Genomic DNA, 23,922 nt, shown 5'->3' with positions numbered 1-23,922 from the left:
CCTGTGGAGCATGAGAATCAAGACCAAACTGACCACAAGCAGACCCTAGCCTTGACAGATGTCTACCACGCCACACTGAAACTGTACCCAAAGACAAATACCATATGATATCACTTACATGTGGCATCTAAAATGTGACACAGATGAACCTATCTATGAAGCAGACACGGAATCACGAACATAGAGAACAGACTGGTGGTTGCCAAGGGGGAGGGGGTTGGGGGAGGGATGGAGTAGGAGGGTGAGGGTCAGCAGATGTGAGCTTTTCCACATAGAATGGATAAGCAACAAGGTCCTACTGTATAGCACAGAGACCTATATTCAGTGTCCAATGATAAACCATAATGGAAAAGAATATCTAAAAAAAGAATATATATATGTGTGTATAACTGAATTACTTTGCTGTACAGCAGTAATTAACACAACATTGTAAATCAACTATACTTCAATTAAAAAAGAATTTTTTTTAATAAAAAAAAGAATGGAACTGCACCCAGAGGGAATTTCCTGGAGGTCCAGGGGTTAGAACTCCATGACTCCACTGCAGGGGGCACGCGCTTGATCCCTGGTCGGGGAACTAAAGTCCCACAAGCTGCATGGCACAGTCAAAAAATAAATAAATTGCACCCAGAACAAAGGAAAGTCCTACTCCCCCATATTCTCCGGATCGGTTTACTTACTGTTCTATAGTCTTTCACGGGTTTTTGAAGGTCATTTTGGAATTTGTGTAATTTCCTGAAGATTACATTTTTCAAATTTGAATTTATCCAATGAACTAAGAGTGAGAGTGGGAATGAGGATGAGGATAGGTGAGTCACCTGATAGGACTGAGGTGGGTACATTTGATAGTTTCACTCAAATAGGGTATCAGTATTGATACAGCTAGCGTCAGATCCACCCTAGAAAGTTTTATTAGGTATCTTGGTACTTCCCAGTGGTAAAAGTTAGTCATCACAAAGTATTGCTACACATTTTAATGATGAAAAAGAATATTGAGGACGCATGTGGTCTATAAAAATTCCATATCCCTCTGCACTTCTTCCAACACCCACATGGGTACACCTTCTCTCAGTGCCTTATGGTTATTCCATGAGGTCACGTATCCTGCCTTGGTCAACACCGGGTCTTGGCGGGCTCCCCTGATCATTATCTACTTGATCCTACTCTTTTCCCTCACTTTTCAGCATGTTCCATTCACCAAGACACTTGAACAAGCCACTTGGCTGTGTGCAGGCGGCTTCTGCTCTGTATTAATCAGGATTATCTGGGTTGCAAGTGACAGAAACCCAAGTCAAACTAGTTGAGGCGAAAGGAGAAGTGTATTGGCTCCAAGAAGCTTGGCTCAGACATGCTCTCTGTCTGGTGTCTCTGTCCCTTTCTGCACCTTGGATCCCACCTCTCCCCTCCTGGACTCACCTTCTCCACAGAGCAGGAGGCAGCACCACACTTCTCGTCTCCTAGGATTCACTCCAGAGGAGCTCTCAGACGCATTCTCACGGGTCCTCAGTTCAAAATGCCTAAGAAGTTTCTCTGATTGGCCAGCCTAGGAAACGCATCAACCTCATGACCACACATTTGTCCAGAAAGATGGTATTCCCAGAAAAAAAAAAAAAAAAGCAAAATAATAGACATCTACCATATGCTCATTGTCGAATCCTCCCTCAGTTACCTCGCTCCCCTGCAGACCTGTCTGTGTGCCTTACAGACCAGGGAAGCGTTTCCTCTTTTAAAGCCTATTTCATTTTAATTCTGCTCAATCACTCGTTAAGGTCTCATCTACTCCCAGGCTGACACTCTTCACTCCTCTAAACTTGCCTAGATACCTTTCCTTCCGGGAATCACTTGTGAAACTACCTGCCTTCTGCTCGCCTAATGAAAGCACAGATGAGATGGGAGGAGGTCAGAGTTCAGGCAAGCAGGATTGCCAAAAAGAGAGAATATTTTCACTGCTGGTTTCATATGACAGTTTTGCAATCCTACCAAGTAGGAAGCTTGGTGAATTCAAAGAGGAGAAATCTATCATTTCTTTGTGCTAACTCTGATTTCAAAAAAAACCTCTTTAGAGACATATGGCAACTTAAGAAAGCAGGAAACCAAAGTATGTGACATTCTTGGATCAACAAATAAAATGAAAACCTCCTTAAAAGTTAACAAGGCAAAGATGAATGTGGATTCTAACATGTGAAATTAGCGGTATTTAGTGATTTAGGTCTCCTGGAGGTTATTACACCAGAACAGAGTCAACACGGAACTTAGTTTGATCTATAGTTCCAGTAAAAGAAATCTGCAATTAACCCTGGTGTAATCGGAGTATGGAGTATTTCTAATGGGTCACTGAGCAGTTTGGTGATTACCCTTCTGTTCTTTGAAAGTAAGAAAACACAAGACTGATGATTGGCTGCAAGACAGATTTGGAAAACGTGACGACACCCAACATCATTTATCTAAGGTTACATTTGAATACAATCAGTTCTAAAATGTGTTAGTCATTTTACTCCATTAAATGTTTGACAGCCATTTCTTTGTTATACATATTGAAAACTTCCCCTTCATCAATTACTCTTATAATTTTCATTTTCTTGGCTATGTGGCTTCTAGTAGAAGAAACAAAATAAGCAAAGATTATGTTTTTATAAGTTATTTTCCAATATTCAATCTTCTCCCAATAAATAAACATTAATTCAAAAATCTGAATGTTATATATAATGGTTATGATTCACTCTAGTTCATTCCTAGTAAGTTGAAAACGGTTAAATCTTTCACATCGTTTTTCAATATAAAAAATCATGTTTCATGGATATTACCACTAGGTGGCTCAAATGGCTGAAATATTAATTCAATATATGAGCAGGAAAAAAAAAACTTTAAAGATTTATACCTTTTTCTGTAATTATATGCTTTATACATTAATTTCTACAAACATATACTACTTATAGACTATCACTATAATACTACACATGGGAGACAATTACATTAATATAGGTCATCATCATGTATGCCATTTTTCTGAAGGAGAGAGGATTAATGGACAAAATGAATGAGTTATGTTACATTTTGTCATAAAAATTTAATAATAAAATAAATTAAAATCTTGCCAGCTGACAGAGAACACAGTATTCAGAGGAGTCTAAATCGTCGGAGTCTCGGGTTGTATTTCATTTAAATTTATTCAGGCATTTGTAGAGATTACCTGCTATACTTCCTGGCAATCGTGGTTATTTATGTCTCTTAGAAGCAAGTGGCTCACAGCCAGAGCTCAAGCTCAATGTAGTACAGGGACCTTGAAAATCAAGCCATTCTTCTTTATAGTAAGTTATTGAAATGCAGGATGCTCAGGATACTGCGTCCATTACATTAGAGAGTTTGGGACCCTCTACTCTTTCTGATACAAAGAAAACAAATGCAGGAAGTGATTCTTTCTTCCAACTTTAATGAGCATCTTATAATTCTATTGGACTGTTCAGGATAGAGTACCAGGAGGTAAAGGAAAAATGGGTTCTCTCCAAGCTGGAAAGGAAAGAATTAAGCCTTTTGATTCTGTCAGAGAAAAGAAAGCACAACAGGGACTTTGGAACAAGGGGGACTTATGTGTTTCCTAACCAAGAAGAATCAACATGCCCTCCCATTGTTCTGGAGATACCTGGTTCTCTAGGCTTTCTTAGTACTAACAGAAGCTCTGCCCCAAGTTTAAAGTTTGGGACCATTGAAATCTTAAAGAAACTCTCCTTCAAGATGTTGGTTTTATCTTTGGATTATTTGTCTTTATCCTTGAATTATTTGTTTTGTAATCACCAACTATCTGAATCTTCCACTCTAAAAGTTATTTAATGGGCTTTACTTATGGAAGAAACAAGATCCTCTATAGGAGGAGCTTAAGGGATGATTTTTCCAACTCTAATAACAGACAAGTAGCATTTTTTCCCCTAATTTTAAAATATTTTCCTTGGCCATTTATTATTTGTCTTTTGGAAGTACATGTAAGAATCTGAGTTTGGCTTAAAAGAAAAGTACTGATTCTCCCTAAGGGAGGCATAATTTAGGTTCAGCTGCAGTACAGCAACAGCAGGTCCTGGTATTTTTACATTCGTGTTCACGCACCTGACATTTAGGTTTTATTTGAATACAGAATTGTAAATATAACATGAACCAGCAGTGATCACATAGCTCTTAAATATTGAGATCTAATTAATTCTCTCCAGGTTTAACAACTATAGTTGGTCAAAGTTCTAACCAGTTAGCTTTTGAGAAAGAGAATCTTCCCAAATTATTGCCATGAATAGTTTCCACTGAGTAACTAAAAAATAAAACAAATAAAACCATTCAAAGTGGCTTAAACGATCAAAAAGAGATACAGTGGCTTACATGACTGAACCCTAAAGGTGGAGTTGTTTCTCCATGTCATCCAAGACCAGGTTTACTTCTGCAGCTGTCTGTCCTTGGCAATGTCAGCTTCCCTTCCGGCTCTCCTGGTTGTCTGTTCGCAACAGCCTGGGCTATACTTCCATTCATATCTAAGGACAGAGAAAGAAGGTGGTTACTCAAAGTTTTTCCAGAAGAGACGACATTTCTCTCCCAGAAATTCCTCAGCAAGCATGGCCTTCAGGTTTACTGCCTTCCCCTGATGCAATAGCTCTGGCCAGTGAATGGGAGCCCAGCATTAGTGTCGACCCAGTCCACATGCCCCAGGTCAGTAGCCAGCAATGAAATCTGCTCCCCCCCAACTCCAGTAAATGGGTTACATGCAGGACGCTTAGATATCAGTGTAAACATCAGAGCTATCAAGGGGAACGGAGACAAAGTGGGGGAATGGGGAGAGGCAAAGGAGGGGTATATACTAATTCATACACCTGACTATATAGGTGGAACTCAAACCAAACTGCCTGAGTTTGAATCCAGGCCCTACCACTTCTTGGCTGGACGACCATGGGCAAGTCACTTGACCTCTCTTGTCGAGTGACAGGTAGGTCAATGATTGGCTTAATTGCTTATATCACAGGGCTTTTCTAAAATCCATGGCACTAAACCAAGCATTTATTACACTCTTCTCTGTGCGAGGATGTTCTGCTTTCAAAGAGCCAGCAATTCAGGAGAGGAAATGAGAGCTCGGAGTTGGTGGTAAAAATAGATGGGATAAGTTACATAGAAAAGATGTTGCCTAAAATGGCTTTTATTTTTTCTAATTGAATATTCTTTAGTAGCGACCACATTTTCTAGTGTTTTTCAAATCCTATGTGAAGTCAATATGATTTTTCTGGATAGTCATTTATTAATAATAAATATTAACAATAATTAATAATCAGTCCATAAACCTACTAGAAAAAAGAGCAACAAAACTGCAACTATAAAATGTGTAAAGTGTAATGTTCTCAATTGTCTAAGGTTTAAGACAATGGAGAGGAACAGAGGTGAGGCCCACTCAAAAATCACTGAAAGTTTTTCCTTGGAAGCATTTTTGTGCTTTCAGTGAAGTACGTGACAATTGGATATTCTGAACCTATTACCCAGGTCACAGAACAAACCTCACTGTGGACACCTGGGAAGTTGTCATTTCCCAGCCCTCTAGTTCTTTCCTGAAGTTGGGAATAGACAGATCTCCTTTGTTCTAAATAAGAGTTTATTCTCGGAGGGGAAGTGCAGCAGGTCAGCAAAGTAATTGAATAACTACCACCCCTAGAGGGAGCTATGGTGCCTTTTAAGTCACCGAAGTCGACTTCTCCCTCCCTTCCTCTCAGAGACCACCGCTGGTCCACTGGTCCCTGGGCAGCCTTCCTTCCAACTCTGAGTCCTCAGAATTTTGAACATCCTGCTTTTCACTTAGCGTTTTGGCCATTGTTTAAAAATATTGTCACAGTAAGATAACAGTTCTGCAAAATGGGAGTAGCCCAACCACATTAATCCCAGACAGAAGGTACATATTGTCTTTTCATCAAAGAAACAGATGAAATACCACCATTGGTATTTATAACTACTGGTAACTTCCTTATATCCTTTTGGAAATGCAGAAATAAAATCAGGATGGCAGAGAGAGGGAATGTTGATGAGCGCCTGGGGTGTTTAAGATGGAATCTTCAGGAAAGGAGCTCGCTGCCATTTCTACCCCGCTCTGCGGGGCTGGGGGACAGAGCCCTGTCTCTTCCTGTCTGTGTCCCAGTGTGTGGCTCAGATTTACATACAATAAATGTATGCCGAGTCGATTTCAATTTTTTTCCAGAACGTTTGTAAACCAACCCAGCTTAGATATGAATAAGAAAACAATGATATGGGGCTTCCCTGGTGGCGCAGTGGTTGAGAGTCCGCCTGCCGATGCAGGGGACACGGGTTCATGCCCCGGTCCAGGAGGATCCCACATGCCGCGGAGCGACTGGGCCCGTGAGCCATGGCCGCTGAGCCTGCGCGTCCAGAGCCTGTGCTCCACAACAGGAGAGGCCACAATAGTGAGAGGCCCGCGTAGCGCAAAAAAAAAAAAAGGAAAGAAAGAAAACAATGATATGAAAGAGAAAAACCACAAGACTGGGGTGGAGACTGGGGAAGATTGCAACAAAAATATTATCTCAAGAGAAGGGAGCGGCTGGGCTGGGCTCACTTAGAGCTGCAAGAACAACCGGTACTGGAAAAAGAAAAAGTCCACAGCATTCCAGGAGTGATGGAGCTGGGAAAGAGCATTAGGAGCTCTTGAGCCAGTCCCATTATTTTACAGATGAGAAGAGAGGTCCACGGCAGGAAGTAACTTGCCCGTGGGTTCTCAGCAGATCAGAGGCAAAGGTGAGACCATGAATGATTTCATCCACCAGGTGAGTCCCAGCTGCGCCACGTGCTGGTGGCCACTTCACCCATCCCAGACATCCAGAATAGAACTGGCTGGCCAAGAAGACGTGGTTTCCTGAAAAGCCAGGCGCCTGCTCAGAGTTTCTGTCAAAGCTTCAGTGAGCATTTCCAGGGCTGAGCCAAGTGGCTTACGGTTCACCATCAGTTAAAAGTAAGGAAGTGGTGAGGCTCTTGCCACTCACATTTTGCCTTGACCGTCCGAGTGCAACGCAGGGGATCACAGTTCTGAGCAAAGGACAGTCAAGGAGGGGCCCAATTCTTCAAAACTCCTCAGAAGGTCTTTGAGGATTCTTGACCCCAGAGCTTCCAAAAGACCTAGATTACTTAGAAATACTTTGCTGGTGTGATGCAAGTTCAAATCTGAAGGTGTACAAGGAGAGATGTCTCCATGCACGCGTATAAGGTACAACCGAATACTGGAGTGAAGAAGGGATGGCCTTCAGCAGGAGCCAGTGGTCCTAGCAGACCCCCTAGGCCTGTGGTTTTCTCCCACGCTAGCTCAAAAGTGTACTTTAAACACCTGCAAACACCTGAGCTGCACAGTAGCTACAACCTCCAAGATGGTCATTTTTTTAATAGATGCTAAAACAAGTAAATGAGTGGGTACTGCTTCCATTCAATCAGTCATTCCATCCTGCAAGGTCTGGAAGTGCCAGTGTGGGGAAGGAAAAGGAGGATGCCTAGACTGTAGGTGAGCAAATGAGCATGGCATTGTTCCAGTAAAACTTTAGTTACAAAAACAAATAGCAGCCCAGATTGGACCCTTGGGAAACAGTTGGCTGATCCCCGATGTAGATCCTCCTGGGGATGTCACTGACGTAGTTTAGCCACTGGCTGAAAATCCTACAGGTAATTGCCTAAAATCACATCTTTGCGAATTTTACCCACCCAGTGTTGTTTTGGTATGTTTTACATTAAAGAATATGTTCTTAGAGTCCGTCCATTTATTTAGTAAGGTTTAAAGGGATGAAAAGGCAAAGGATGGCAGATTTAATATTTCTGGATGGGAGAGGAGGGTATCTTTCCCAGTACGAAGCCTTCAAAAACAACTGGGAAGACCTGGAGAAAAAGAATCGGAGAGGATAGATGGCTGAATTAGGGATAAAAAGAAGGGAAATGGAAACATGAAGAGAAATAATACAAAGGTGAGAGAAAATGGAGTGAAGCTAGAATTCCTTACTTGGCTTTTTTCAGTCCCAGGACCAGACAGAATGTTTATTCCTCTACTGCCACCTTCAGTTCTTTTAAGATCCTGGCTCTCATTTGCAATTTCCACTATGGGGCTAAACCACCCAGGATGCAACTCCTATAGGTGCTTTTTCCATTTTTTATTTTAGCTACAACTTGTTGAAATCCACAGGGGTTCATAAATGGCAGAATCTGAGTAAATGATTTTTGAATGGAGGGAATTGGACAAGATCAAGGATTGCAGATAAATATGGCCCAAGATTAATGTCGGTATGGAATGGAGAACATGAAGCAGAGTTGAGGGTCCAGGGACAGAGGAACCTTGGAGACAGAGCCTACTTCTGTAAGTTAGAGAAGCGAGTTTGCATGCATTTGGGCAATTCCATAGATTATTAATTATGACTGGGATCTGGAGGTGTGAATTGCAAGCAAAATTATGGAAGGAAAAATAGCTCTGGGTATATCTGGGATAAAAAATCAGGGCTTAACTATCTCCTCTACATTTTATCATATCTGGTCAGGGAATCAGTGGTAATAAGATCACGGGGATATGATCTTTTTACAAATTAACCAAATCTACTCTATCATTGCGTTATGGCTATCTGTTTAAGAGTCCGTCTACATTGTAAGTAACTTGGGGCAGAAACAAGTCTTTTTCATCATTGTAAACCCAGCATTCCCTATAGCAACTGTCCAAAAGTTAGCAGTCAATGAATTCGTGTTGAATTAAATTGTTTCCTTTCAACGATAAAATTCAGAATTTTGAAAATTTCTTGTGGGAAGTTATCAATTCATCAGAATGGAGATGGAGAATGCTTTGTCCCTGGAACCTCTAAGAATTTGCCATCTGTTTCCATGCCTCCATCCTAAAGCTACCCTTCTTCATTTCAATTCATTGTTTGCATAGAGTCCAAAGCAAATGGTCATATCTTTGCTCTAATAACTGCAGTTATAAGGGTCATTTAGTTTCACAGTGACCCCAGGCTTAGACTCAGGCTGCAGCCACTCTAAGTCTCTCCCAGAGATGTGCAGCCTGAGAAGAGAAAGACTGAACAGGAAATGTCCATTGTCACCCTCTCAGGGCATCTCCTGGCAAGTCAGTCAACCCTGGTCCAGCAGTGGATGATGGAGCACGCACTGTCTAGGAGTCCATGATGATATAAAACAGCCAAGCTACTTAGAAGGTGATATGCATTTGCTTCTGAAAATAACTTCACATAATAGTAGAGGTTCAGCTACCAAGATAATCGAAACAAAACTAGGATAATCAAACGGGGCATCGTACCTCAAGAATTAGCCATACCTGCTGTGTTCTTAACCAAAGGGCACTTGAGTTTTGCTTTTCTCTTATGGTGGAGGACACTTCACTTGGTAAATGTGCATGCAACTCTCTTCTTACTCAGGTCAGAGGTCACTTCCTTTGGGAATCCCTCCCTGACCCTCTCCCCCACGCTCCCACTATTGGATCTGTGCCCCTCCTCTATTCACATTACTCTCATCATATCATATTGAAATGGTTTATGGAACCCTCTGCCTCCAGTGAATTCCTTTAGGTCAGGAACCATTTCTTAATTGCCTCTGTCACTTCAACCCAAGCGTCTAGTAGAGTCTCATTAAGTGTTTTTAAATGAATCATTCATTCATTCATGGTTTATGGAGTCAAAGAAATCACAAATTGAATTCTAGGGATCATGGCAGCTTCTCAGCCTTGCTAAGCAACTCAGTCATGGGAGAAGCAAAATAATCCCACAGAATTTTCCATCACACTTGACTGTTGGGGTCCCATGGACATCTCAGGGACTGGAGGGAAGACGTCAGAGATGCCCCAACAAGGCAGTAATGGATATCTGCCGTTCTGTCTTCACTCAGAGGGTGTCCTTTGTGATTTCTGAGCCACCTCACAATAGTTTTGGGCCATGGGAAGAGCCACGTGGAGATTGCTTGCGCTTCAGCTCGCTTCAAGGTCCAAGTGACCTTGAAACAGACTTCCTGTTGATCTTTATACCTAGAGGTCCCTTAACCACTTAAAGGCATAGGAACTTTCTATTAAGATTTGAATTATCTTTCAGTTCTGATTAGTTCTTCTCAAAAGAACACTTTGCTTCAGAATCCACTGCAGTGTCCTTTCAGGAGAGGTGTAGCTAGATGAAGGGCAATACCCACACCGTACTCTTGCTTTAATCTCTCAGCCAAATTAATAGATGTAAATTGGTGTCCATATGCATTCTCCGGCCAAGTAAACCATACTTGCAGAACTTGAAAAGTTCATTTTCTAGAAAACTGATACAAATAACTGGATTCTGTTTCTAAGGGAGCATATATGTATAACTGTAGATATATCTACAGTCTTCCCTTGGGTCATAATTATCTGCAAAAAAGAGATCAGATCAGATTCAGACTGTGAGCCTTTTGAGCTCCATTAAGATGCACGTCCACTTAATAAGAACAATGGGCTACTCAGATTCCCCATTTGTAAAGTCAGGTATTGGGGGTGGGACCAGGTGACCCCCCAGAGTCCTTCCAGTTCTAAGGAAACTCTAAGTAAATAGGTATGCCCTCAAGATCAAGAAACATCTCATTCCATCACCGGACGTATTAAAGACCACCTTGAGGCAGGAGATAGATGGGCTGCAGGCTAGACATTTACAACTGGCCTGCTGTTCACACTACCTGGACTGAGAAGAAGATGGGCTCCAGGCCGGACATTCATTACCAGCCCCCTGTTTACATTTTCTGAGGCAAGAGACAAACGGGCTCCAGGACTACATATTTATGAACGGACTCCTCTCTATATTTCGATATCTGCACTTCGATATAAGAAACAGCAACAGGAATAGGGTAGATAACCGGACACTGGACATTTTTATGGCAGGAACAGAGAGGGGCTAAACCCTATTAAAAGGTCAAGAGGTCATACATTTCCCATCCTTGGGGCAAGGGAAACATTGCATATGTGCAGAAATGCTCCTTGGGGGTCAAAAGGAGGGGGCACCACCCCATAATATGTGATGCTAAGGCCATCCCATAGGCTGAAATCCATCTTGGAAAAAAGTTGTGTACACAGGTTGGGGAGGGTCTTAGGGCAGGGCAGGTGCAGAAAAAGAAACCAGATAAGTGGCCAAAGGTAAACAAAGACCTGGAAGAACTGCCCTATATGAATGATTTAACCACCTCTTTACTGAGCGTCCTCATTAGGGAGGATGCCCACACCCTTCCTCTCCAGGTGAGCATCTCTGCCTTGTTTCTGTCTTAACTAAACAGCTTCTCTGTGTGCTCTCCCCCTTGCTGTTGAGCTGTGTCTCTAATAATAAACTTTGTACCTGTTTTTACAGTTTTTGCCTCTGTGAGAAATGCATTTTTCACTGGGGGCAAGAGCCAGGGGGTGTGGTGGCCTGGATTCCCGGTTTTCAACCAGGCTCCCCAGGTTCAATTCCTGGGCAGGGAATTAAGATCTCCCTTCACGCCACCACTCACTGCTGCCTCTCCGAGATCAACCTGACCCAACATGGTCTTATTTCTAACTTGCAGTCACTTCATTTGCAGACCACTCACAGTCAAAATGCAGATTGTTTCAATTACCCACATGCTTTAAGAAGACCACTGATGAGAAAGGAAGAGATTAGCCTGAAACATCCTTTAGGTTCGAGTGCATAATCCCAATTCCTAGGATATTTTACTACCGCAACTGTCTATGCTAGGTAGCTTCAGTTCTAGGCAGGCAAAGGCACACTATCAACTTTTAAAGTAAACACATATATATTATGCTCTGTGATTGGCTCTATTACTGTTAAAATCATTTCCTTTCGGGACTTCCCTGGTGGCGCGGTGGTTCAGAGTCTTCCTGCCAGTGCAGGGACACGGGTTCGAGGCCTGGTCCGGGAAGATCCCACATGCCGCAGAGCAACTAAGCCCGTGCGCCACAACTACTGAGCCTGCGCTCTAGAGCCCGCAAGCCACAACTACTGAGCCCATGTGCCACAACTATTGAAGCCCGCCTGCCACAACTACTGAAGCCCGTGCGTCTAGAGCCCGTGCTCTGCAATAAGATAAACCACCGTGATGAGAAGCCCGCAGACTTCAACAAAGAGTAGCCCCCGCTCCCCACAACTAGAGAAAGCCTGCGGGCAGCAATGAAGACCCAATGCAGCCAAAAATAAACAAATAAATTAATTAATTTTAAAAAAATCGTTTCCTTTCTAACCCAAGACTCATAGCTAAATAGCCTAAGCTTTGAGAGTTAAGCAGAAAGACTTCCCTTTCTGGCAGTTTTGGAGTTGGGAAAAACTAAAAATGCTACTTCTATAAAACTAAAGATAATAAGGCAAGAGAAATACACAGTGGCCAAAAATGACTGAGAAACTTCAACTAGAAAGATAAGAATAAGCTGGTAATATTAGACAGCTCTACAGGGTTTTACATGTTTTTGCAGCCAAATGGTTAGGTTCTCAATCCTAAGTAATGATAAGACCTTGAGCCTTTTTGAGGAAAGGGAGATTGAACTGAGGCTTCTGAGTCAAGAGAGATTCCAGAAGGTTTTACCCCCCTGCAAAAAGTAAACGGTAACAACAACAAAATGCCATCCAAAAAAGGAAGACTATTTGTCTTGGCCTAGACTTCGGATGGAAAAAACAATTCTCTCTCTAAAATGTATAATCATGAGCCTGTTCCATTGTCTGGAGATGTCTGAGCCCCAAAGCTAACCACCACAGCAACAAAAAGTCCTGCCAACCTGGAAACCTCCTTAGCAGAGGAAGTTAAAAACTGCTCTGGAGATTGTACAAGATTCCCACCACTTAAGATGAGCTCACAATCCAAAATTTACAAATAAACAAGTCAACCGTACTGAAAATCAAACTACTCAACACATGGTGGAAGAACTTCAAATAACGAAATTTTCAGAGACAAGAAGCAAGTATACATATAATAGACATATATGTATTAATAAGTATAATAAAGACAAAAAATTGAACACATGAAAGAATAAGACACTGCAAAAAATATAAGGTAGATTTGAAAAAGAATAAAGTAAAAGTTATATAAATGAAAGAGTCTCTGAAATTAAAACTTAATGGAAATGTTAAACACCATATTAGACACAGCTGCAGAAAAAAATTAATAAGATGGAACTTAAACCTGAGGAAATTACCAGAAGACAAGACAGAGAATGAAGGATGTGAAAAATATGAAATAGAAGTTAAAAAACATGGTAGATAGAATTAGAAGGTCCAACATAGTTATGAATTCCAGAAAAAGAAAATAAAAAGAATGCAGCAAAGACAATATTCAAAGAGATAATGTCTTAAGTTTTCCCAGATACTGATAATAACCTGATCCCTTAATTTCACGAAGCTAAACAAACCCATATGGGATTAATAAAAATTCCCAGCATAGAAAATTCCATTCAATAACTTATGCTAGACTAACTGGTTATTTATATGAAAAAATCAAATAAAATTAGATCCCTATCCCACACGATTTACAAAATTCAATTGCAGATAAATTAGAAGTTAAATAGGAGGGGAAAACACTTTAAAACACTTAGGGAAAAAATCTGGAAACTAACTATGATCCAAGGGCATGTAAAACATTATTAAACAGAATTTTTTTTAAAATAATTAACAAATGATTTGTTAATTAAAAGATATTTAAAAATCAGAAGCCACAGACTGAGAGAAAAAATATTAGTGACCAAATATTATAAAGAACTCCTATAGATCACTAGAAGATAAACAACCTCAAAAATGAGAAAAAATATACAATAATATAATCCTCAGAACAGGAAACCAGAATGGCAAATAAGCATATAAAAAGATGCTTGACTTTAGTAGCAGTCAGGGAAATTACTATTAAAACAATAAAGTATATTATTTACACTCATCAGATTGGTAAAAATGAAAATCTCTGACCGTAAGAGTTAGTAAGAATGTGAAACAACAGGAACACTGTTCAGGGAAACTGTCATTTGGCACAGACTTTAGAGAACGATTTGGCCAGAGCTGGTCTTGGTAAAGATGTGTGTACCCTAGGACCCAGCAATTCCACTCCCACGTGTGTATCCCTAAACAGATTCTTGCATAAGAGATGGAGAAAAGTTAAAGAATGTTTAATACACTATTTTTTAAACATCTTTATTGGGGTATAATTGCTTTACAATGGTGTGTTAGTTTCTGCTTTATAACAAAGTGAATCAGTTATACATATACAAATGTTCCCATATCTCTTCCCTCTTGCGTCTCCCTCCCTCCCACCCTCCCTATCCCACCCCTCCAGGCGGTCACAAAGCACCAAGCTGATCTCCCTGTGCTATGCGGCTGCTTCCCACTAGCTATCTACCTTACGTTTGGTAGTGTATATATGTCCATGCCTCTCTCTCGCTTTGTCACAGCTACCCTTCCCCCTCTCCATATCCTCAAGTCTGTTCTCTAGTAGGTCTGTGTCTTTATTCCTGTCTTACCCCTAGGTTCTTCATGACATTTTTTTTTCCTTAAATTCCATATATATGTGTTAGCATACGGTATTTGTCTTTCTCTTTCTGACTTACTTCACTCTGTATGACAGACTCTAGGTCTATCCACCTCATTACAAATAGCTCAATTTCCTTTCTTTTATGGCTGAGTAATATTCCATTGTATATATGGGCCACATCTTCTTTATCCATTCATCCGATGATGGACACTTAGGTTGTTTCCATCTCTGGGCTATTGTAAATAGAGCTGCAATGAACATTTTGGTACATAACTCTTTTTGAATTATGGTTTTCTCAGGGTATATGCCCAGTAGTGGGATTGCTGGGTCATATGGTAGTTCTATGTGTAGTTTTTTAAGGAACCTCCATACTGTTCTCCATAGTGGCTGTACCAATTCACATTCCCACCAGCACTGCAAGAGCGTTCCCTTTTCTCCACACCCTCTCCAGCATTTATTGTTTCGAGATTTTTTGATGATGGCCATTCTGACTGGTGTGAGATGATATCTCATTGTAGTTTTGATTTGAATTTCTCTAATGATTAATAATGGTGAGCATTCTTTCATGTGTTTGTTGGCAGTCTGTATATCTTCTTTGGAGAACTGTCTATTTAGGTCTTCTGCCCATTTTTGGATTGGGTTCTTTGTTTTTTTGTTATTGAGCTGTATGAGCTGCTTGTAAATTTTGGAAATTAATCCTTTGTCAGTTGCATCATTTGCAAATATTTTCTCCCATTCTGAGGGTTGTCTTTTGGTCTTGTTTATGGTTTCCTTTGCTGTGCAAAAGCTTTGAAGTTTCATTAGATCCCATTTGTTTATTTTTGTTTTTATTTCCATTTCTCTAGGAGGTGGGTCAAAAAGGATCTTGCTGTGATTTATGTCATAGAGTGTTCTGCCTATGTTTTCCTCTAAGAGTTTGATAGTATCTGGTCTTACATTTAGGTCTTTAATCCATTTTGAGCTTATTTTTGTGTATGGTGTTAGGGAGTGATCTAATCTCATACTTTTATATGTAGCTGTCCAGTTTTCCCAGCACGACTTATTGAAGAGGCTGTCCTTTCTCCACTGTACATTCTTGCCTCCTTTATCAAAGATAAGGTGACCATATGTGCGTGGGTATATCTCTGGGCTTTCTATCCTGTTCCATTGATCTATATTTCTGTTTTTGTGCCAGTACCATACTGTCTTGATTACTGTAGCTTTGTAGTATAGTCTGAAATCAGGAAGCCTGGTTCCTCCAGCCCCGTTTTTCGTTCTCAAGATTGCTTTGGCTATTCGGGGTATTTTGTGTTTCCATACAAATTGTGAAATTTTTTGTTCTAGTTCTGTGGAAAATGCCAGTGGTAGCTTGATAGGAATTGCATTGAATCTGTAGACTGCTTTGGGTAGTAGAGTCATTTTCACAATGTTGATTCTTCCAATCCAACAACATGGTATATCTCTCCATCTGTTTGTATCATCTTTAATTTCTTTCATCAGTGTCTTATAATTTTCTGCATACAGGTTTTTTGTCTCCTTAGGTAGGTTTATTCCTAGATATTTTATTCTTTTTGTTGCAATGGTAAATGGGAGTGTTTTCTTGATTTCACTTTCAGATTTTTCATCATTAGTGTACAGGAATGCCACAAATTTCTGTGCATTAATTTTGTATCCTACAACTTTACCAAATTCATTGATTAGCTCTAGTAGTTTTCTGGTAGCATCTTGAGGATTCTCTATGTATAGTATTATGTCATCTGCAAACAGTGACAGCTTTACTTCTTCTTTTCCGATTTGGATTCCTTTTATTTCCTTCTCTTCTCTGATTGCTGTGGCTAAAACTTCCAAAACTATGTTGAATAAGAGTGGTGAGAGTGGGCAACCTTGTCTTGTTCCTGATCTTAGTGGAAGCGCTTTCAGTTTTTCACCATTGAGGACAATGTTGGCTGTGGCTTTGTCATATCTGGCCTTTATTATGTTGAGGAAAGTCCCCTCTATGCCTACTTTCTGCAGGGTTTTTATCATAAATCGGTGTCGAATTTTGTCAAAAGCTTTCTCTGCATCTAATGAGATGATCATATGGTTTTTTCATATGAGCTCAGCTTTGGATTTGGCCCCGCCTCTGCGTGTAGGTCGCTGGAGGGCGTCTGTTTTTCGCTCAGACAGGACGGGGCTAAAGGAGCTGCTGATTCGGGGGCTCTGGCTCACTCAGGCCGGGGGGAGGGAGGGGTACGGAGTGCCGGGCGAGCCTGCGGCGGCAGAGGCCACCATGACGTTGCACCAGCCTGAGGCACGCCGTGCGTTCTCCCGGCGAAGTTGTCCCTGGATCCCGGGACCCTGGCAGTGGCGGGCTGCACAGGCTCCCCGGAAGAGGGGTGTGGAGAGTGACCTGTGCTCGCACACAGGCTTCTTGGTGGCGGCAGCAGCAGCCTTAGTGTCTCATGCCCCATCTCTGGGGTCCGCGCTTTTAGCCGTGGCTCACGCCCGTCTCTGAAGCTCCTTTAAGCAGCGCTCTTAATCCCCTCTTCTCGCGCACCAGGAAACAAAGAGGGAAGAAAAATTCTCTTGCTTCTTCGGCAGCTCCATACCTTTTCCCGGACTCCCTCCCGGCCAGCCGTGGCGCACTAACCCCCTGCAGGCTGTGTTCACGCCGCCAACGCCAGCCCTCTCCCTGCGCTCCGACCGAAGCCCAAGCCTCAGCTCCCAGCCCCGCCCGCCCCAGCGGGTGAGCAGACAAGCCTCTCGGGCTGCCGGTCGGCACCGATCCTCTGTGCGGGAATCTCCCCGCTTTGCCCTCCGCACCCCTGTTGCTGCGCTCTCCTCCGCGGCGCCGTAGCTCCCCCCCTCCGCCACCCGCAGTCTCCGCCCGTGAAGGGGCTTCCTAGTGTGTGGAAACCTTTCCTCCTTCACAGCTCCCTCCCACTGGTGCAGGTCCCGTCCCTATCCTTTTGTCTCTGTTTTTTCTTTTGCCCTACCCAAGTACGTGGGGGGTTTCTTGCCTTTTGGGAAGTCTGAGGTCTTCTGCCAGCGTTCAGTGGTGTTCCGTAGGAGTTCTTCCACGTGTAGATGTATTTCTGGTGTATCTGTGGGGAGGAAGGTGATGTCCGCGTCTCACTCTTCCGCCATCTTCCCCTCGTTCCAATACACTCTTTATTGACACTGAGAAAAGTCTGAAACAGCTGATCAATGGGAGAACAGTTAAAAAAATTTTTTTGTCTATTCACCTAATAAAATGCCATATATGAGTAAAAGTGAACAAAATAGAGCTACATCCATCAACATGGTTAAATCTCAAAAATATAGTGTTAAACACTGTACACCTGAAACTAACAATATTGTAAATCAACAATACTTCAATTTTAAAAATTAATAAATAAAAAATAAAAGATCATGTATAAAAAAAGATATATATATAGTTAAACAAACTGAATAAAAGGGTTTTATGAAGGATACACACAGTACAATACAATCTATTTAAAAATTAAAGACATGCCCAAAATACCATAATATTTAAGGCTACATATGTATAGTAAAAGTAGAAAAACTGGGGAGGGTGGGGAAGAACGATAGGGTTTTGTGGGGCTTCAGTTGTGTTTGTGATCTTAAACTAGGTGATCAGTATGTTGAGTGTGCATTATACTATCATCTGTTCTTCTTATAGGTCTACAGCATCTCGTAATTTTAAGAAATAACGAAAAAGAGATGCAAACTCCCGCACTCTGAGATGAAACAGTGAAACAATTTCTGTTTCATGCTGAGGAGCAGCAACTACAGAGATTTTCCAAATATCTGCTGCCCCCATGTGTGCCTACCCTCCCCGACTATCAAATTCTATACCCACATGGTCCCTGCATTACAGTCAATGAATATACGTTGACACATCATCATCACCCAAAGTCCATAGTTTACGTGACAGTTCACTCTTGGTGTTGTGCATTTTATGGGTTTCAACAAATGTATTATGACATGTATCCACCTATATTATAGTATCATCCAGAATAGTCTCACTGCCTTAACTTCTATTAATTCTTTTTTTTTAATTTTTTTTTTGTGTGTGTGGCTGTGTTGCATCTTCTTTGCTACATGTGGGCTTTCTCTAGTTGTGGCAAGCAGGGGCTACTCTTTGTTGCAGTGTGTGGGTTTCTTATTGCAGTGGCTTCTCTTGTTACGGAGCATGGGCTCTAGGTGCATTGGCTTCAGTAGTTGTGGCACATGGGCTTAGGTGCTCCACAGCATGTGGGATCTTCCTGGACCAGGGATCAAACCCGTGTCCCTTGCATTGGCAGGCAGATTCTTAACCACTGTACCACCAGGGAAGTCCCTTTATTAATTCTTAAGTTAGAAAACTTTACCAATCAAATTTAATTAAAAGAAGAGACACCTAGGGCTTCCCTGGTGGCGCAGTGGCTGAGAGTCCGCCTGCCGATGCAGGGGACACGGGTTCGTGCCCCGGTCCGGGAAGATCCCACATGCCGCAGAGCGGCTGGGCCTGTGAGCCATGGCCGCTGAGCCTGCACGTCCGGAGCCTGTGCTCCGCAACGGGAGAGGCCACAACAGTGAGAGGCCCGCGTACCGCAAAAAAAAAAAAAAGAAGAGACACCTGGATAATAATAAAAATAAATGCTTAGGCCACTACCAAATGAAACAGAGGTGGTTAAACAATATAAAATCAAAATGTCTTCGTTGGCTTAACTAATATCAAATTATTCTTTGTAGGTAATATATAGTTATGTAGGTGGTTTACAAGGCCTTATCTAAAGTTCAGCTGCTAGCAAGTTGCTTATAGCAGAGCAATGACCTCAGACTGTTTAGAATGAAAAAAAAAAGGAAGTACCACAGGTGAAAATTAAGAGCACAAATCAGAGAGTTTCATGCATTTTAAGGGCATGGCCTCCCCAAAACATTCACATAATGCCTCCAGTCTATGGGGATTTCACGGATCAACAGAAATTTCTTTGAAATAACACTTTCCTTGTTCAGCCCACACTTAACAATACATACCCACTCAGTGTCTTTCCTTATCATTACAAATAGAGGCATCGAATATGCTTTTGACCATTCTAGTCACTGTTCCCTGATTCTTGAACCTGGGATGTTTCTCCGCTTCCCAGATCCCTGGCTCTTTCTATGCTTCTATGTGGTCATTCCCTCACCTGGGATGACCAGCTCACCAGCTATGCAAACCCTCCCCACACCTGAAGGCCAATTTCCATTGTCACCTCCCACCTGAGCCTCAACTTCATCATCTATAGCTGGGTTAATAGTATTTCCCTTTTAAGGTGTGTGTTGAAGCATTAAAATAAATAACCCACATCCCTGTTGCCTAACAGGGCATCTTTCATGAACGGTGGATATTTGTATTATCTTCTGAACTTGCTAACTTATCTGTACATGACTGTGACATGTTTTTATTTGCTTGTATTATATTTATTTATGTAAATAGATATTTTTCCCTACCATTAGATTGTAAGTTTCTTGAGGCCAGAATTTGCTTTATTCATCTTGGTATCCCATGAAAACACAACAAGTTTAAGCACAAAAGTAAATGTATAAACACAGCTTTCATAAATAAAAAATATAAAAAAAGATTAAAAAAAACAAAACACAGCTTTCAGGAACTAAGTCAGAGTATCAATTCTAACTGTAGCAAAGAGAAGTGAACTGACTTAACCGGGACAGAGAATGTGCCAATTACGTATAAATCCAGTCCAAACCCAGTGCCTTGTTCGTACTAAGAGTAATTTCCTGCAAGGTTCCGATAGTCTCAATTTTACAACACGGGACTAAACACAGTTACTGGTCTAAGGAGAATGAACTCCAGAAATCCCCCAGAGAATAGAAGATCAGGTTTTAAAATGCATGAACCCTTTCTCGCTCACATAGTGATGTGGCTGAAGTTCATTCATAACAGTCTGTAAAGCTGCAATTGTGTGGAGGAAAGAGGCTGAGACTTAGAATCTGACAGCTTAAATTTCAGTACAAACTCTGTCATTATCTGTTTTATAACTTGGTACAGATGACAATCTCTCTCAAAGCCACAGTTTTCTCATTTCCAATACGGGAGTAAACATCAGCAATTCAAAGATTATGATGAGAATTAAATGAGATGATACAAGAGAATGTACTTTTTAAAAATTCCCAGATATCGTTAATATTTATGTAACATGGGATCATAATTCTCACCTGGATAAGTGTATCTTTATTTAATTTAAATATTCTCTTAAATGAAGTAATATGATGTCTGAGACTTGCTTTATAATAGAGATGGGGCAGAAGATAGAGGCTATAGAGAAACTAAGATCAGCCGTGTGTTGATGATCCTTGAAGCTGAGGGATGGGTACGTGAGGGTTCACTATACAATTCTTTAACTCATGAAGTTTTCCATAATTAAAAAAAAAAGTAATTCCTTACTTTGGTTATTTACTATTTAATTTTACTTAAAATAAGTTTTGTGTAGTGGAGAGTGCAGGCTCTTGAATCCCAGAATTTGGGTTCCAGTCCTGTTTTTCCATCTGCAAAGCAGAGATGATAGTTTTAATTCCTATCACATAAAAGCTGTTGTCAAACTTGGATGAGAAAAGCCTCATAAAGCCTCATGTGGCATACACAGGGCCAGAAGTTTAGTAAGAGCTTAATATATTACATTATGGAACCACATTAAAAACAAACCAGCGTACTTAAGTATAGGCATTCCTTCCGTTTAGCTCCTGGAGTGACTAAATGCTTTTAACTAAAATGAGGTAACACCAAGTTAAACCCTGTTTGAAAGTATTCAAGAGGTATATGTAAACTTACCCAAAAACTTAGCTAGCAAACTTCCATTAAACTGACATGTTAGGTGCCAATTTCCCCAAATCTTATAAAATTTCTACTTAAAGGTCCACCTAGTATTTCAGAATTTTTCTCATCACTATTTGTGGTCAAATTGTTGCTATTAATGGTGTTATAATTTATTAACAGTATCTAAAACAGGGTTTCCCTTATATGAATAGAGAAAAGTACCCTATCTTTTAAAACTTATCTAAGCAATATAGAAAAACTCAAAGAAAGGAAAAAATGATCCCAATTTCTCTACTCAGAAGAAAAGGCTCTTCATATTTAAAAACTCAATCTTTTCTTCCACATCACCAAATATTGTATGTAATTTTGATTGTATTTGACAAACCAAGAACCTTAGCCACAAAGTACCTACATTTACTGAAACAAATTCGATATCTTTCTCTTTCAATTGGGGGCATTTCCATTCGCTTCAGTGCAAAGCTCTTGAAATCAATATAGCTCCACTAAATTAAAACAAGAAAAAACAGGGCAAGCCTCAGTCATATTCTAGTATTGCGCTTGTTTCCTTGGTGTTTGTTTTATTTAACATTCCAAAAAAATGGAATTAGGCAATGGCATGTAAGTTTCACATGCCAGTTAAGAATTAATTTTAATCATAATTTGAGAAGCAAACTTTAGCTGCTGGAATGCTGCAAAAGAAGATTATTTTAGAAGGTCAGGGAAGCTTTAGAAAAACTGGTGAAACGTACACACACACAAAAAAAATTTTGCCACCTTTTTTTAGAGGGGTCTCCAGCACCCTGCAGTCCAGCCAAAGATTCCTCTAAGGTCCATGGACTCTAGTCAACAGCCTTGCTCTGGTAAGCCAATTTTTAAATTTTAGGATAAAACACTGCTGTTCTGAGAGACCTTTGGCCCAATGCTCCTGTATGAGCCTAGGAACCCTGATATTCACCAGTTATTTTTTCCCTCTTTCTTAGGGAGAAAAAAAAAAAATGGAATTAACAGACCATGACTCCTATTAAGCAACTTACCACAAGGCTCTGCAAGTTCTTCCCCAGAAGACAAATATTGCAACAAGGGAAGACTATGTTATGTTTGCAAAATGCTGGTAAGAATTTTCTCTCAGTTCAAAATATGTGTACCCTTGCCAGTTAGGGTAAATATTACGGAAAAACTGCCCAGTGAACATGCCCCCAGTGGGAGGAGAGCGGTGGCTGGCTGTCTTCTCACTGACATTTTCTATTCTAGAGGAGATGGTAAGGGCAGAACACTGCCACTCTTTAGAGGAGAAGCTCGCTCAGCTGGGTCACAGAGCCCCTCTGTGTGCTGCAGGCAAATCCCTTTGTATTCACTTTTGCCGGAGTAAATAAGAGTCTAAGACTGTTTAAAGATTTTATGAAGAAATATCTCATTTGTAGATGCCTGAAAATCAGTGAGCGTACTATCTGGGTACAGCTTAACATAGTTGTGGGTAGAAAACAAAGAGGACAGTTGAAAAACCCTTTGACTAAATCGTTAACTTTTGGTGCCCGCGAAGTCCCGCTCCCTGTTAACCTTAGAGAATCAAAAATATGCTTTTTAAGAGAAGTTCTTTATCCCTGATTTTGGCCAGGTCCTAAAGCAATTACCTTTTTTTTTTTTTTTTTTTTTTGCGGTACGCGAGCCTCTCACTGCTGCGGCCTCTCCCGTTGCGGAGCACAGGCTCCGGACGCGCAGGCTCAGCGGCCATGGCTCACGGGCCCAGCCGCTCCGCTGGGCGGTTTGCAAACATAACTTTCACTAAGTGCTGCCATTAGAACATGCAAAACACTTTACGATTTAAATTAAACTTAGTGACAGTATCTTACACTACTTCCTAAATTGTACTACTCAGTGCCAAGACAATATGCTTATTTAAGAACAATTAGGAACCTTTTTTCCACAAGATGATAGACAATCAACAAATTTAAAATACCCTTCAACATGTTTACCACATTTAAAATGCAGCTCCTGGACTTCCCTGGTGGTCCAGTGGTTAAGACTTCACGCTTCCAACGCAGGGGGAATGGGTTCGATCCCTGTCGGGAAATCGAACAAGATCCCACATGCCGTGTGGCATGGCCAAAAAATAATAATAATAATAAAATAAAATAAAATGCAACTCCTGCTGAAATTACCATTTTACAAGCATATACAAATTTTGAAATGCCAAACACTCAAGAAACAAGCTCCTCTGGTCTGTGAAGGATACTCGTAGGTCACAAATCAAAGCATACCTGGAGGTCTTAATTGGTTCCTTGGCTTTTCTTGAATTATTATGGGAGAGGAGGGAGACAGAAAGTTGGTTATTATTGCCTAAAACAAATAGACTGCCATAACCACGCCGAAACACTGTGCAAGCAGAGAACTCTTTAAAAGAGGGGAAAAGAAAGTCGGAAGTGCTATAGTAAACAAAGAGTCCATTGGAGGAAATGAGAGGTCAAAGTATAGTGCCTTTTCATTGGCTGAGTGTGGCAGTCTCTCATTGGCTGAGCTCTTGCCAGGCAAGAAAAGGAAGTCTTTTTCCCTGTTGGGCTCCACTATTGTAGGGCGTGAGAGGTCCCCCTCCTGGCCTCCCGACTCTTCTGAGCTTTTGGTTTATTAATCTTTACATTATAAAGTCTGTTTTCTCTCTACTCTGATTAACCTGTTCTATTTCAGTT

General features: G+C 41.1%; 1 long non-coding RNA gene across 3 annotated transcripts in view; it reads right to left on the bottom strand.

Moving 5' to 3' along the window:
* The window catches only part of LOC307182694, a 119,022-nt gene extending 95,390 nt beyond the window's left edge, over positions 1–23,632 (bottom strand). For 2 of the 3 annotated variants that reach the window (XR_013827240.1, XR_013827241.1), the window contains exons 1-3: positions 23,497–23,632; positions 17,457–17,636; positions 4,363–4,511 (exon numbers count right to left, since the gene is read on the bottom strand). This is a non-coding gene — a long non-coding RNA (uncharacterized lncRNA). The remainder of the gene's footprint in view (positions 1–4,362; positions 4,512–17,456; positions 17,637–23,496) is intronic. The other variant, XR_013827242.1, reaches the window with a different exon arrangement.
* Between the last annotated feature and the right edge of the window lie 290 nt (positions 23,633–23,922).

This window comes from Stenella coeruleoalba (assembly GCF_951394435.1).
Source record: "Stenella coeruleoalba genome assembly, chromosome: 2".
NCBI lineage: Eukaryota > Metazoa > Chordata > Mammalia > Artiodactyla > Delphinidae > Stenella > Stenella coeruleoalba.
This window is presented reverse-complemented; position numbering and strand designations above follow the sequence as displayed.